Genomic DNA, 14,511 nt, shown 5'->3' on the forward strand with positions numbered 1-14,511 from the left:
TTGCATTTTGTACAATAAATAGGATTGCAAACTTTGAACCCGCATACGTTTGTGTTATTCGCAGGTCACGGTTAAAAATATCACACACAACTCATTAAGTCCATTCAAATTAATAATAGGAAATTACGCAAAATAGATTTCACTACCAACAAATGTGTAGGTCACTTGATTTATTTAACGTTTTCCAGTTGTTTTAATGTCAATGTTTCTTATTCGAAAAACGCCTTTGTTATACAATGCAACCAACAACATAGCTATTGTGCTAATTGCGTATACTTGATTTTGAAAATATGTCGCATTCACTGGAAAATATTTGTTTACAGTTTGGCTGCAAACAATTTTCTTGAAACAGTACTTAAATACGACAGATTAACTGCATAAATGCTTACCATTCCTTTTTCAAAATGGGGACGAAATATATACTTGATCCTTAATGTCAAATCTAACCAATTTCCAGTATTAAATCAAATATCATAAAAAATGTAACAGAAAATCGCTCTCAAAATGCCATAGTTGCAAATAACGCTTCACAAAATATAAATAAGCAGTTTGATTTTTTTCATATAAATAAATCTTAATATATTATTATCATTAAAGTATCAATCAGAATAAACATTTACCTGATCCCTTTGAAAAATTAGGTATACTAATGAAGCAATTAGGTATTTCAACAGATAATGTGATTAGTTGTGATAAAACTGATATCGTTATCAGATTACATTTGATAATGTGATTAAATAAAAAATAAGTATTCAGTTTTCTGTTATGCCCCAACCTTAATGTACCATAAATTTGGATTTCAAAATGTAGTGTTTAGTGTAGTGTAAATTAAACTTTCTATTGTTCTTAACTTAGTGTGGTGTTAAATAAACAAAATAGACCGCAAAAGGCTACATTTAATTGACTATGTTATTAATAGAGATGACATTTCGTAATGCCATGAGGCTGACAAATGTAATTTGTGTTACAAATCATGAATACGAATTTAGTATTCGAAACTGAAAGAAAACGCATATGGAATAAAAAGTAAATGAGTTTTGTACTTTTGCTTTTTTATCACTGTTAAAAGACGCAGAACATCAATATTGTCTAATAACATTAATTGCTTTTGCTTCACTTTCACTCTGTCTAACGCTATCTATAATTTTGGTAACGTTTCGTGACGTCTCCGCGCTCTGTAATGTTGAATTAGGTTTTTAGTGGAGTCGAAATTTGGCTTTCTAGTTTTTAATATATTATGTGTTGTCAGTTTGTTACTCATTATTGCATGAAAGATACATTTGTTATCTTGCTATACATTAATTACTCCTTTTATTTGGTCCGTGTTATTAAAAACTGGTTTTATAATACTGTAACATGAAATCATATCTAATTCATATTTGTTAACACGTGTTAGAAAATGATTTGCTTTTATCTCGACTGTTGGTTCGTGGAGATCTCTCACGAAGGAACAATGCAACAGGTTTTTACGATTTGTTTTTGCTTTTTACGCGTGCCGTTTCGACCGACTGTATATAACATTTGTCGATAATAATCATTGCTGTGCGCGGATGTTTTCATAAATGTATGCAAAACCAATTTAAAATATACACTGTACTAATGATTAGCATTGACACAATTTTTCAGTACACACTCGTAATATCGAATTACAAAAATTAGCATTTTTTTTGACACCGTATAGTTTGAAGTAATGTTTTTGATAATGTTTTTAGAACAAAGAATTACGCAGCGCGATTATTACAAGACTTATGTCTTGTAATTATTTTCGCAGTACCCTTTAATCACGCTTTTGCGTTCCGCATCATCATGTCCTTTTCTGATCAACAAATGGCACTAACATCTAACGACTCATTGTCGATTTCGCTAAGTGTTTTCGATACCCTTCTAGATCGCTAAACTATATTTGTAATGAATCATTCCTGGAAGGGAATCGTAAATATATATTTGCAAATTATACAAAATGCGTAAGTTATAACCGTACGACAAAAGTGTAAATAAATCCGATAAAAATATTTTTTTGTTATTATATCGATGATTGCATAATGCCCTGTGGGTATTTTGTTATCATAAAATACTGCTAAGAGTCTAGCGAAGACTTTATCTTTATTATTTATTACCATGAAGACTGGGAACATCATTTGTTATGATGTGTAGAAAATAATACGTTTTATTTTTGGACGATTGGGGGGTCTTGAACCCTTTAATACTGCTACCACCAAAGCCACCACGGGCCGTACTCTATAGTTGCTGTTTTTACAGGCTGCTAAACTTTTAGCTTTTGTGTTATAATGACGTCATCATCTCAGGCTTTTAGTGCATTATTATGTTGCTAATATACTCGTAGTATTGTCCTTAGATGTGATTAACTTTGGCGTTGTTCAAGAACAAATTATTTATTTTTTTTGCAACCTTAACACAAACGAAACGACTCTTTTCAAGCAGTATTGTCATAAGATACCATTGTAAATTCAAACTATGCCTTGATACGACTGTTATCCTTATCTGTCACTTCTGTGAATAAGTAACGGGGGAACCTATATTGCTTGCAAAAATACCGTTTATTTTATTATGTTTAATGGGGTTTTTAGTTCATACTTTTCATTTTGGCAGTGATTTTCTGCACCAAATAACAATATACACGATACATGTGTAAATTTTGGAGTGCGCGTCAATAACACCTGACGGCCTCCGTGGCGCAGTGGTATGTGCGGTGGATTTACAAGACGGAGGTCCTGGGTTCGATCCCCGGCTGGGCAGATTGAGATTTTCTTAATTTGTCCAGGTCTGGCTGGTGGGAGGCTTCGGCCGTGGCTAGTTACCACCCTACCGGCAAAGACGTACCGCCAAGCGATTTAGCGTTCCGGTACGATGCCGTGTAGAAACCGAAAGGGGTGTGGATTTTCATCCTCCTCCAAACAAGTTAGCCCGCTTCCATCTTAGACTGCTTCATCACTTGAGCACACACTCACCATCAGGTGAGATTGTAGTCAAGGGCTAACTTGTAAAGAAAAAAAAAAAAAAAAAAAAAAAAAAAAAAAAAAAAAAAAAAAAAAAAAAAACACCAATATCGGAACTTGTATTGTTGTTTCAAATTGTACTAGAATTACTCGGTAGTTGTCGTTAATGTTTATATCAAGCTCTAATTTGGGATTAGCAGCAGTACGTACCTACGATTCTAACGACATTTTAATCGAGATCGAGACGATAATCGATACAGTCGGTAGAATCGTAGCTACTGCTATCCGGGTAAACCCAAAATCTTATGATACTGATATATATTATAAAATTGATTATACGTGATTTTGATAAACAACCACGTCTCTACCATGTTTTATATCATTAGGGGTTGCCTGTAAGAGATTGTTTGCAACAATAAGGACGTATTTTGCACACGTTTATTCTATATATGTATTTTGTGTATGAATTTCATCTTGTGTGCCATAAAGTGTTTCTACATTTTCCAAACTTACACCTAATAATATTATATTAAAAGTACCGTTAGGAAACTAATGCTTTAGCCGAACGGCTAAGGTTGCCTATAAATTCATACCATGGCGTAAGTTATTAGTATTATCCTGGGAATGTTACAACGGGGAAACTAATATAATTGATCTTATTATTCCTTGCATATTTCAGAGACACGTAGTTTAAGAGATACATTAAGCATTATTAAAATGTGATTCTTAAACACTGTATTATATAACGACTATTAAAAGCAACAACTTCTAAGGTAATTAACGGCGTTGAATAAAATACTTCGTCGATACAATAATAATTGTAGTAGGTAGCTACTTTGTTGATGACTTTGACAATTAAATGTCCATTGTCTTTAATACTTATCTTACGATCAATTATTATATATTCTACTTAGTTTGTATAGATCATTGGAAACCTTTTAATCAGTTCCACGTGAACTTGTTCAGTGTCATCTTTGTTTACTTTTTAACATGTGACTTATATACAACTAGCGGACCCGATCAAGCTTCGATTTGACTTATGTGCACTTCTTCCCTATCCTTACCCTACCCTACCCCTACCCGTAGCCTACCGTACCCTTTTTTTTCTCGCTGGGAAACGCTTTTACGCATCCCTCCCGAAGGTGTCGCGGGAGAGACTCCTCCGCGGCACCCTCATTAGGGTTTGTAGGACTCACCGGAAACAACCCTTCGCGTCTTAAATGAAGACATTCTACATTGCTGAACCTACCATACCCTACCCCTACTCTAAAATGGTCACAAATAGTCTGCATACCAATTTTTAGCTTTCTACTTTGCTACACGCAAACTTCGACCCCCCATTTTTGGAAAGTGGGGGGTTAAAATGAGACAAAATGTAGCCCATGCCACTCTCCAACCTTTCAACTATTTTCATTAAAAATCACGTCAATACGTCGCTCCGTTTTGCCGTGAAAGACGGACAAACACACACACATTCACATTCATAATATTAGTATGGATAAACGTGAGTCTTTTTTTTTCGAATAGCAGACGCCGCGCTGTATCACCCGCGTGGTTCCTGTCCCCGTAGGAATACGGGAATAAAATAGCCTATGACAATTAACAAAAATAATGTGTCTTTATATTGTTATATACGAAGTTTTTAATTTCCACACAAACTTACAGACTTTACCTCATTATAATATTAGTATAGATTATCAGAGTATACGGTAACACGATTATTTGAAGGCTGCTCATATACGTGAAGTTAATTAAAAATAATAGTAACACACTCATTAATATAAATTTATTTTGATAAATACCTATGAGTAGGCTCAGCGATAGTGTGCCGTGTTAAAACGTTGCGATGATTCACGCTTAGACCAACAAAAAAAAATATCAACAAAAAGTTAAATATGTTCCGTCGTTAACGACAAGTTAGATTCCCCTAAAAAAACTAGTACCGAGTCTAAGACAAGCAAGACCATATTTGCATCGGGATAGGGAGTCCTATAATTAGATTACCCATCTAGCAACCTGGAGCGGGTAAGACTGGCTTAGCAAAAAAAACGTGGTGCCATCGGCACGCACAAGTTCAATGATCGACAATATACCCATAGGATAGTAAAAAATTCTCATTTCTCTCACTGTGGCGGAAAGCGAGGCTTTTTATATTTAGCTTAAAATATCTAAATATATAAAACTCAAAGGTGACTGATTGACATAGTGATTTATTAACGCACACAGCCCAAACCACTGGACGGATCGGGCTGAAATTTGGCATGCAGGTAGATGTTATGACGTAGGCATCCGCTAAGAAAGGATTTTAATTAATTATTCCCCAAGGGGATAAAATAGGGGTTGAAAGTTTGTATGAAACTTTGTCAATTTTGCGGCGATTTTGCTGAATTTTTTACTCTGGATTAACATATAGGCTACTTTTATCCCGGTAAATTCATGATTCCCGCGGGATTTGCGAAAAACTAAATTCCACGCGGACGAAGTCGCGGGCGCCCACTAGTAAGTTTATAAAACTATAAAGAGCGAATGTCTAGATAGATTTTATTTATAAGAATAAAAGTAAATGAAAATACAAAAATGGTTCCTACAGTCATAGTGTAGAAGCGAATAGTAACTGTTCATAAGTATTCTATGATGCTATTCTCTTATGAGTAAGGAGTAACGACGTTTTTGTAACTCGACAGAATGAGTTTCGACTTTGTCGCTACCTCTCCCTGTCTATAGCATGGTGTTAGACAGAGAGTTACTATATCCCTCGAATCAAGACTAAAATTGTTGAGTTACGAGGATTATAACATAGTTTCCCAATAGCGTTGCAGTCTTCCAATTTTATTGTGTTAAGTTCGTGTCCTATGATGCTATTTCCTTTCTTTCGTTCTTTGATCGAATAATAAATCATTAAAAATAAAGCTTCCATGTTTTCTGTTTGGAGTGACTCTACCACCTAATCGGAAAGATTGTCTTCAATTAAATTATTCAATGTAATAATTATTAAACCCATTATGATCCTATTTCATGTACAAGTTTCTTCTTCCCTATACTAATGCATCATTAAAAAATTCAAATCAACACTTGTCGAAAGGAGATGGTCCAAAATTATATGGAGCCCAGGATCAGTCATTGTACTCTGGCGGAAATAAAAGATAATGTTTTTTTTTTAACTATTTTTGATTATACAAATTTACGAATTTACTTTGATTCTATCGAAATAATATTCATTATCTCCCAAGTAATGCAACACCATACGCGTATTAATGGCGGATTAATGACGTTTTCAATGCAGTAGTCGATTTTACTTTTGTCATAGTTACTTTAAGGGCGCCATATTGAATCGCGTTGTATTGTAAGTGCACCCATGTTTCTTCCATAGATCCCCACATGTTACTTTATTTTATTCAGACTTAATTACTCAATTATTATTATACATATTCAATACATATACATAATAAGTACGTATTGAATACTTCACAAGCACCGAGATAGCTTGAGCGCTGCATCTTTGTTCTGTGTTCACAAGCTAGCCTAGGCAATAAATGAAGTTAGTCATATTTGCTTTTGAACTTTCGAATGTCTCGATTTGAAACATGACCAATAAATGTGTCAAGAGCCAATACACGCCTGTTTAAATAAATTTTGTGCATTAGAAACTTGTTAAAACATTCATTTGCCGTGTTGATTGATATTAGCTCAAATTCTGTGACCTCGTTATTCATGTTAATTTTTAGTTTGGCTTGATTTACGTTTACATTTTGTTAAGTCTTTATCGGTAAGTGGCTACGTATTTCCGTGGTGTCATCTGGATGAAGTATGAGCCGTGATAGTGTATATGACCTATGCCTTGGTTTCAGAGGGCGTAGGTTCGAATCCGGTCCCGAACGTACGAACATAAACGAACGAACGTAAATTATCACGTATCTCGAACGGTGAATGAAAAGCATCGTGAGGAAACCTGTAGGCTGCATACTTGAGATTTTTTTTAATTTTCCATGTGTGTGAAGTCAGCCAATTGGGCCAGCGCGGTGGACTTATTAGCCTAACCCGTCTAATTCTGAGATGAGGCTCGTGCTTAACAGTGAGCCGGATATGGGGTGTTAATGATGATGATGATACCTGTAGAAAACCACTCTACAATAGAAATGGAGCATAAATGAAAAATATGGCATAAATGGTAAAAAATGTTTCTTTGAGATCTTCCGTTGCGTGCACTTACGCAAAAATGACGTATGCCTTTAAAAGTTCCAGAAGGGATTCCACTAGATGTTATTGATAACTAACTGCTATTTATTAATTAAAATGATACTTATTATCCACTTTCCCTTTTATTATTTAATTAATTAATGTCACTTGTCTCATTATTGATTTATCTCAGTCATTAGTAGGTAAAGTTTCCTCCTTATTATACTTCTGATTCTTTACAAATATTACAATAGCTGTTTGGTTCTTGAATTTTATAAGTGACTAGCTGACGCCGCATGGTTTCACCCGCGTGGTCCCCGTAGAAGTACGGGAATAAAATATCTAACACTGAAAGAGTTTTTCAAATCGGACCAGTACCAGTTCCTGAGATTAGCGCGTTCAATCAAACAAACAAACAAACTCTTCAGCTTTATAATATTAGTATAGATTATATCAACAATTTGATATTATATATAATCGGGCAAATGTATTTGAAGGCAACCGTATCGATAATTATAAAACATATAATACTAAGCATTTACGAGTGCAATAAATGTCAGAATCGAGATATGTAAATTGAGGCATGCAGAACTGAGGCTATTGTAATGTTATTCACCGAAAATGTATATTAAAATGGTATTCATTCACATAACGATTTCTCTTACGCGGTATCCGGGTCAAGGTCGTTCTATCGTCTCGTCGGACTCACTGTTCCGTTTGGTTATCCAACTGGTGGAGGAGTGTCATTTTAGTCGTTTTACGTTTCTCTGACTGCCCAATATATTATACGTATTATATCATTCAGTAGTGTGCACAGGGCACTTACCTAGGGTAGGCACTATACTTGCAATTGCAATTTATACAAAACTAGCGGACCCTTTTTCGCTTTGTCTTATGTGCACTTCTTCCTTACCCCTATTCTGCATTACTCTACCCCTACCCTACCCCTTGACTCTTAAACGTTTGTATGGGTTTGGGAGAAGGGTTTTTTTTAAGGTTTTCCTGGCATTTATTCTAATTTTTCTCACCTTTTAAACCTTCCCTATACAACATTTCAAGTCCAAGAGAAGATAAATCCGTTCACCCGTTCTCGAATTTAAGTGAGACTAACGGACAGCAATTATTTTTTATATATATAAAGGAAGATGTAAAATTCCTTCTCCAATACAGATTCTGAGTCCTCAGAGTAGGCAGGGTATTTTTGCATTTATAAATAATTGCTGATTTCATACATGTATTTCCTAATAACATAACACACAAATTAAATATTTTTGGGACCTGGAGTTATAGACCAGTCAAATAAGGATTTCACCCCCGAGTGTGACATTATATGCTGTAACTCGTATGTTACTTTAGGAACACTAAAATGAAGGTCATTTTGGTGTACTAAAAGATGTCTTAGAAGTCTCATAAAATTTCGTGTCTGCACCGTAGTTTAAAGTCATAAGTTACCAAAATAATGAGTCACCCAACTTGCACCATTAGCGTCACTGTGTTATGGTTTTGTTTTAATTAGATAAACTTTGAAGTGTACTGCACGTGTATTGTGATTTGTGGTTTGTATTTGAATAACTTTACTAGGCTATTTTGTGAATGTCCTCTACCGAATCGTCTTGTTTATTTCTAAAACGCTGTTCTAGTCTCGAGGGTGGGCTTATTAGTTTTTGGGTTCTGTACCTACCGTACGTAAAATACGAAACCTTATAGGACCACTTTGATGTCCGTCCGTGTGTCTATCCCAGCTTTTTTTTCTAACTTGTCCGGATTTTTTTATTTGCAATAATTGGTGAACCAGCAGATGACCCACTTTTTGGTGAAGTGGAAAACCATCCTTTATTAAAGAGCAACATTTTGCCAGACATTCAAGGAACACACCCTAAAAGTTTTATCTTATGTGTTACTATCATGAGACGTCAGAGCTAAGCATTTTGTGCCTATAATTGAGCAACAACTGGCCGTCATGCCAGAACACAATGCTGTTTGGCAGTAGAGTATCAATCCACCTGATCTAGTCTGAAATTCTTAACAGTATGTGACGTAGTTTTAGGCATGCCAGTAATTCACTAACCGTTCTAATGAATCTTCCCTTCTTCCCTACTTATACAGGCTAAATGAACAGTATAATAATATGAGTTTCTATTTAAGTTTCTAGGCTTCTGTCTGTATTTGTAGATGAGGATGATGACTGCAATTGATTAGAATCAATCAATTCCGAATGCGTTTTCCATGTTTAGGCCTTCGGTCGGGCATTCCTAGTAATCGATCTATGACCCTAAGCGTGCCCTTAGCACGTGACAAGGTCTCACCGGTGGGCAATAAATATGAAATAGTATAAATGCAGGACACAGCTCCTTTTCAATTTTATTATTACTGCGACATTGTTATTATTATCCTCTTCTGGAATTTTATTATCTAAATGGGGCCATGAAACCAATAGGAAAATCCTACTAATCCTGCTCCTTCTAATTTTGTAAACGCGACAGTTTGTATAGGTGTTTGTGTCTTTCATGCATAAACTATAAAATAGATTTGGCTGAATTTAAAAATGGAGATAGATTATACCCTGGATTAACATGTAGGCTATTTTTTATCTTGAAAAATCCATAATTTTAAATTTTGATTAATTGAATCTTAACTTCATTAATGTAGGTTTTGGGTTTTCCCATTCGCATTTAATTTAAATTACTAATTAAATTATCGTCATGATAAAATCCTGAGAATTTTAACAAAACAACAATATGAGTTTTTCCAAAACTTACGTAACAAATTATGTATTGAATATAATTAAAATTAAACCTCTCGCACTGCCATGGGTCACTGACATAAGTCTCTTAAAGTCTTCCCTTGTCTGCTGTTTATTTTTCTTTCCTGTTTTCTTGTCATTACAGTTGGTACTATATGTATTGTTATTTTAGGCTGGTGGGAGGCTTCGGCCGTGGTTTGTTACTATAACCTTCCAGCAAACGATTTAGCGTTCCGGTACGATGTCGTAGAAACCGAAAGGGGTGTGGATTTTCATCCTACTCTTACAAGTTATTTCGCTTCCATCTTTGATTGTATCATCACTTACAATCAGGTGAGATTGTATAGAACCAAAAAAAATCTAAAAAACCGTGAATAAAAAGGAATACCATAGCCCGTAAAATTTTATTTGGTGGCAAGGTGACGTTTGCAGCAGTCACACAGGGTATTGACTTGATTATTTTTAACCGACTTCAAAAAAGGAGGAGGTTCTCAATTCGACGATTTAATATACATATAACGATATTATTTTTATTTTTGAATGACTAATATGTATTTATAATAACCAAGTACAATGAATGAATATTTTATCGTGGTACTTATTTTTTATATCCTGTTGTTTTTCCTGTATCACTAGAAATTTACTTGTGGGGGTAATAAAAACTTTTTAATAAAGTCTTTGAATGTCACTACCCAGCGTAAAAGCTATTTAAATACATTTAAGTCAATGTTTTGTTATTTGCTTTTTAGTACATATTGGCTCTGTTCTTGATTTCTTTCTTATAAAGGTCAGTATAATATAGTTGTTTTTTTTTTTTATTTACATTGTTGACTTTGAAAATTTATTGAGCCTAACGAAATAAATTTACTAAAAAAATAATTTATGCGTTGCGAACATGATAAAATGTTGTATTATATTTTTATTTATCGAGAATTTAACTTCAAGAGTTGGATTGATATCACCTCATGTTAAATGACGATGATTATGGGTATTTTGTTAATTTGGAAGTTTTTTAAATTTCGAGTTTATTATATTTGAGTTCTAACACATTTAGCCAACAGAAAAACATCGTAAGGAAACCTGCATACCAGAGAATTCTTTTTTCTTCTTCTAATTCTTAATTCTCTGCGTGTGTGAAATCTGCCAATCCGCATTGGGCCAACGTGGTGGACTGTTGGCCTAACCCCTCTCATTCTGAGAGGAGCCTCGAGCTCAGCAGTGAGCCGAATATGGGTTGATAACAAGATGATCAAACGTGATAAGAGCTAGCTCGTTTCCTTAATTAGATTCCAAAGGTTTATTTACTCGTGCTTCTTCTGTTCAATTCCAATGAATATAATTACAATTGCCGAGCGATCCGTACCATGCTGTATTGAGTATGTTAAAAATGTTATAATGAGAAATTCCCGGTTCAAGACTAATTTTACTTACGAGTATATTTTAACTCTTGCATCTACGGTCCCAATGTCGTCTGCTTTTTTTATTTTCGGGTATATTTAGGAATCTGAGTAACTCGATTTTGTTCCTGTTTCTACCTTATATCACAGAACAACAAGGCAACATAAGTAACATGTGTCATACCTTAGTGCTACCATTCCAGGCTAGCCGCACTAAACGATCATTTCAATTCATCACATCTCTGTTTCCTACCTGCAATATAACACCTGCAAGAGTGAATGTAAATTTTCTAGCCAAACGCGTCCCATTTTAGCCTTATTGCTTTCCATCGTGCGTGGTTTTAGAAAAATAATGTTGTTTTTTTTTTCATGGTAAACAGACATTTTGGACTCATATAGTATTTTTAAGAACTTGCGAACTGATTCTTTATCGGCCAATTACTCTCACGTTTCTGAAGCACCCACGACTATAATTGATCGTGTGTTGGTCATTGCGTACATGACTTGTTGGTACTGCCGTTTGCTTTTCAGAAACGTGAGAATAATTGACCGTTAATGGCGACCTTACCAGAACCGCGACGCTTTGCCGCAAAAAATTGCACTGCAGCAAATCGCGTCGCAGTTTCCTGCGATGCGAATTCGCAGTGTACCGGTTCGCAGTTTTGTTTTTCTACCCTAATTGCCGTGCATTCTGTACAATGCTTTAATGAATAAGGTAAAAATGTAACAACGAGAAATACCCAGTTTAATATTTATAGATGTTAATAAATTAATTGTTATTGTTCTCATACCATTTAAATCATAACTTTGTTTACATCTGCTACATTTCCCTAAATAATATATTCTAGATGTGATCATTTACTATATTTGGATTTATGCTTACTTATTTGAGATGAGAGATAAATATCATAACATTCCATGGAAAGACTATGTGCTGTGCTGGGCCCATAGTGTGGCAAAGAAAAATCTTTAAGCTCGGGATTTGGGACCCTGGTAGTGGTATTTTTTTATTTTTTTTTTATTTACAAGTTAGCCCTTGACTATAATCTCACCTGATGGTAAGTGATGATGCAGTCTAAGATGGAAGCGGGCTAACTTGTTAGGAGGAGGACGAAAATCCACACCCCTTTTGGTTTTGGAACGCTAAATCGCTTGGCGGTACGTCTTTGCCGGTAGGGTGGTAACCAGCCACGGCCGAAGCCTCCCACCAGCCAGACCTGGACCAATTAAGAAAATCTCAATCTGCCCAGCCGGGGATCGAACCCAGGACCTCCGTTTTGTAAATCCACCGCGCATACCACTGCGCCACGGAGACCGTCAAAAAATTAGGGGTACATGAACCAAAAATTACTTCAATTGCCACATGGAAATGTGTCTACGTTTTTTTTATTTATTTTAATTATTCATAATGTATGTACAAAGTGCCTTTCCTGCACGTGATCTCTAGGTAGGAGGAGACAAAGACATGCAAAACGCTTCCTTTGCGATATCCTTTAAAGCAATATTGTTGGTTTATCTGTCATTTGCAATTCAAAACTGACAAGTGACACATGTTGGGACACGTGCTTCATTAACAAATCTCAGTTGATTGAAGTTGTCTTCCTTATAAGAAACCATCGGACGCCCGCGACTTCGTCCGCGTGGAAATCAATGTAAAGTTATTATCCCTTATTTCACCACTTTTGATTTTTAAAGATTTCTGAATCACATTATATTTCGTTGTTGTTTTGTTTCGCTGTGTTATTTTTATGATATATGAACAAATTAAGGACTTTCCATACAAACTTTCACCCCCTTCTATTTTTATTTTAGGGTGTCCTATCCTAATGTCTTGCTCCAAGGTCCCATTTACCATTATACCAAAATTCATCTTGATCGGTTCATTCATCCGTTTACCCGTGAAAAGGTAATAAAGAGACAAACAGACAGACAGACTTACTTTCGGATTTATAATATTAGTATAAAAGTATAGATATACTTTATCAGAATTATAAATTCTTCATCCCAACACCATAATAATCACACTACAATCGTACCCCCCCTCTGACGGCGCTGAGGTCCTATTAAGGAACCTACGTCACTATCACAATAAAAAAACAACAATTGGCAAAAATAAACTAATATATCAATATTTGAAATTTTGAAGAATTTTTGACAAATCGGAACCGGCGCGATTATTCATAATCTAAAAATTCATAGATGACATGTAAGACGTCTAATAACTAACAAGCAGCATTTTGACGTGACAACGTCTTATATTTCGATGGAGCCGGCTGCACACGCGAAAAAAGATGACGTCATGCGTCGTTCCCTCGCTCTAGGGTTGCCAACTTTTTTACAAGAAATAGTATATTCTGGTCTATGAAGATTATTAAACAGTATTTTAGAAAAAAGAAAATTTTCTTTTGAAAACTGCAATCATTCCATCAGTATTTTCTTATAACGTACTATCGTCAGTAAACCGACTTTACAGACAACCGATTTTTTTTATTAACCATCAATAGTAACTTTACAACGAATACTTACAGAAGTTACAGTGGCATTTCAGCATCACCGCTGGCCGACCGCAGTTAGTAGGGGGCCCGATTGTAGGTTAGCCACCTACAAAAGGCTGCCCCGCCAACTAGCGAAAAATCCTGGGATGGCTTCCATTGTGCCGGTTGGCAACCGGTGAGAGGTCACAATGGCGATTCCCAGGGGGGTTCGGGCGTCCCCGCGGTCTCCAATTTGGGTCTACCATTAGCGTTTCCGCAACAATAGTCACGGAGTCTAGAATGCAGCACCTTATACAACTACCACATCTCCATCCTATTCACTCCCCCCTATAATGAAGAGAAAGAAAAATAGTAATCGGTTTACACAGCGGCTGCACCACCTCTCTCTTTCAGTGCACCTCTCAAATATTCGAGGCTTGCACTCAAATCTCGTAGCGGTCCACCACCACCTTGAGACCATAAAGCCGCACATGCTCTTCCTTACGGAGACGCAAATAAAATGCCCAGCAGATGTGGCGTACTTGCAGTATCCCGGATATTCGTTTGAGCATAAATTTACACCTCACGCTGGAGTCTGCTTGTACGCTCGTGACAATATTTGCTGTCAGCGTCTTCGTAATTTGGAGGTGTCACACTTCTCTGTTCTGTGGTGTCTGGTGGACACTGGCGTAGAACAAACTGTCTATGCCTGTGTCTACCGTTCGCATAGCGGTGACCAGGAGACAACTCGGTTGTTCAGTTAT

At 35.9% G+C, this 14,511-nt stretch overlaps 2 protein-coding genes across 3 annotated transcripts in view; one reads left to right on the top strand and one right to left on the bottom strand.

The window, feature by feature from the left end:
• LOC112056011 (uncharacterized) overlaps window positions 1-14,511 on the bottom strand; it is a 282,580-nt gene that overhangs the window by 256,502 nt on the left and 11,567 nt on the right. The window lies entirely within an intron of this gene.
• The window catches only part of LOC112053050 (tyrosine-protein kinase Src42A), a 133,269-nt gene that overhangs the window by 56,661 nt on the left and 62,097 nt on the right, over window positions 1-14,511 (top strand). The gene's annotated exons all lie outside the window — the stretch shown is intronic.

This window comes from Bicyclus anynana, chromosome 20 (assembly GCF_947172395.1).
Source record: "Bicyclus anynana chromosome 20, ilBicAnyn1.1, whole genome shotgun sequence".
NCBI classification, from domain to species: domain Eukaryota; kingdom Metazoa; phylum Arthropoda; class Insecta; order Lepidoptera; family Nymphalidae; genus Bicyclus; species Bicyclus anynana.